This window comes from Ascaphus truei, chromosome 2 (assembly GCF_040206685.1).
Source record: "Ascaphus truei isolate aAscTru1 chromosome 2, aAscTru1.hap1, whole genome shotgun sequence".
Lineage (NCBI taxonomy): Eukaryota > Metazoa > Chordata > Amphibia > Anura > Ascaphidae > Ascaphus > Ascaphus truei.
The window spans coordinates 353,659,207-353,661,706 of record NC_134484.1 but is presented as its reverse complement, the minus strand read 5'-3'; positions in this window follow the sequence as shown (position 1 = coordinate 353,661,706).

The window sequence follows — 2,500 nt, the reverse complement described above, 5'->3', positions numbered from 1 at the left end:
GTGTGTGTGTGTGTAGTGATGTGTGTGTGTGTGTGTGTGTGTGTGTGTGTGTGTGTGTGTAGTGATGTGTGTGTGTGTGTGTGTGTGTGTGTGTGTGTGTGTGTGTGTGTGTGTGTGTGTGTGTGTGTGTGTGTGTGTGTGTGTGTGTGTGTGTATAGTGATGTGTGTGTGTGTGTGTGTGTGTGTGTGTGTGTGTGTGTGTGTGTGTGTGTGTGTGTGTGTGTGTGTGTGTGTGTGTGTGTGTGTGTGTGTGTGTGTATAGTGATGTGTGTGTGTGTGTGTGTGTGTGTGTGTGTGTGTGTGTGTGTGTGTGTGTGTATAGTGATGTGTGTGTGTGTGTGTGTGTGTGTGTGTGTGTGTGTGTGTGTGTGTGTGTGTGTGTGTGTGTGTGTGTGTGTGTGTGTGTGTGTGTGTATAGTGATGTGTGTATAGTGGTGTGTGTGTGTGTGTGTGTGTGTGTGTGTGTGTGTGTGTGTGTGTGTGTGTGTGTGTGTGTGTGTGTGTGTGTGTGTGTGTGTGTGTGTGTGTGTGTGTGTGTATAGTGATGTGTGTGTGTGTGTGTATAGTGATGTGTGTGTGTGTATAGTGATGTGTGTGTGTGTGTGTGTATAGTGATGTGTGTGTGTGTGTGTGTGTGTGTATAGGGATGTGTGTGTGTGTATAGTGATGTGTGTGTGTGTGTGTGTGTATAGTGATGTGTGTGTGTGTGTGTGTGTGTGTGTGTGTGTGTGTGTGTGTATAGTGATGTGTGTGTGTGTGTGTGTGTGTGTGTGTGTGTGTGTGTGTGTGTGTGTATAGTAATGTGTGTGTGTGTGTGTATAGTGGTGTGTGTGTGTGTGTGTGTGTGTGTGTGTATAGTGATGTGTGTGTGTGTGGTGTGTGTGTGTGTGTGTGTGTGTGTGTGTGTGTGTGTGTGTGTGTGTGTGTGTGTGTGTGTGTGTGTATAGTGATGTGTGTGTATAGTGATGTGTGTGTGTGTGTGTGTGTGTGTGTGTGTGTGTGTGTGTGTGTGTGTGTGTGTGTGTGTGTGTGTGTGTGTGTGTGTGTGTGTGTGTGTGTGTGTGTGTGTGTGTGTGTGTGTGTGTGTGTGTATAGTGATGTGTGTGTGTGTGTGTGTGTGTGTGTGTGTGTGTGTGTGTGTGTGTGTGTGTGTGTATAGTGATGTGTGTGTGTGTGTGTGTGTGTGTGTGTGTGTGTGTGTGTGTGTGTGTGTGTGTGTGTGTGTGTGTGTGTGTGTGTGTGTGTGTGTGTGTGTGTGTATAGTGATGTGTGTGTGTGTGTGTGTGTGTGTGTGTGTGTGTGTGTGTGTGTGTGTGTGTGTGTGTGTGTGTGTATAGTGATGTGTGTATAGTGGTGTGTGTGTGTGTGTGTGTGTGTGTGTGTGTGTGTGTGTGTATAGTGATGTGTGTGTGTGTATAGTGATGTGTGTGTGTGTATAGTGATGTGTGTGTGTGTGTGTGTGTGTGTGTCCGGCAGCTCCCACGTGGAGGGGGGGGGGTGAAAGCGCGGGAAACAGGGAGAGGCGGAGGAAGAGAGCGGGAGATGTGCTGCTAACACTGTGTGTGTGTGTGTGTGTGTGTGTGTGTGTGTGTGTGTGTGTGTGTTTAGTGATGTGTGTGTGAGTGTGTGTGTGTGTGTGTGTGTGTGTGTGTGTGTGTGTGTGTGTGTGTGTATATAGTAGTGTGTGTGTGTGTGTGTGTGTGTGTGTGTGTGTGTGTGTGTGTGTGTGTGTGTGTGTGTGTGTGTGTGTGTGTGTGTGTATAGTGATGTGTGTGTGTATAGTGATGTGTGTGTGTGTGTGTGTGTGTGTGTGTGTGTGTGTGTATAGTGATGTGTGTGTGTGTGTGTGTGTGTGTGTGTGTGTGTGTGTCCGGCAGCTCCCACGTGGAGGGGGGGGGGGTGAAAGCGCGGGAAACAGGGAGAGGCGGAGGAAGAGAGCGGGAGATGTGCTGCTAACACTGTGAGCCCCGCTAATGTATGTAACACCGTGTGTGTGGGGGGGTTGTGTGTGTTTAGTGATGTGTGTGTGTGTGTGTGTGTGTGTGTGTGTTTAGTGATGTGTGTGTGAGTGTGTGTGTGTGTGTGTGTGTGTGTGTGTGTGTGTGTGTGTGTGTGTGTGTGTGTGTGTGTGTGTGTGTGTGTGTGTGTGTGTGTGTGTGTGTGTGTGTGTGTGTGTGTGTGTGTGTGTATAGTGATGTGTGTGTGTGTGTGTGTGTGTGTGTGTGTGTGTGTGTGTGTGTGTGTGTGTGTGTGTGTGTGTGTGTGTGTGTGTGTGTGTGTGTGTGTGTGTGTGTGTGTGTGTGTATAGTGATGTGTGTGTGTGTGTGTGTGTGTGTGTGTGTGTGTGTGTGTATAGTGATGTGTGTGTGTATAGTGATGTGTGTGTGTGTGTGTGTGTGTGTGTGTCCGGCAGCTCCCACGTGGAGGGGGGGGGGTGAAAGCGCGGGAAACAGGGAGAGGCGGAGGAAGAGAGCGGGAGATGTGCTGCTAACACTGTGAG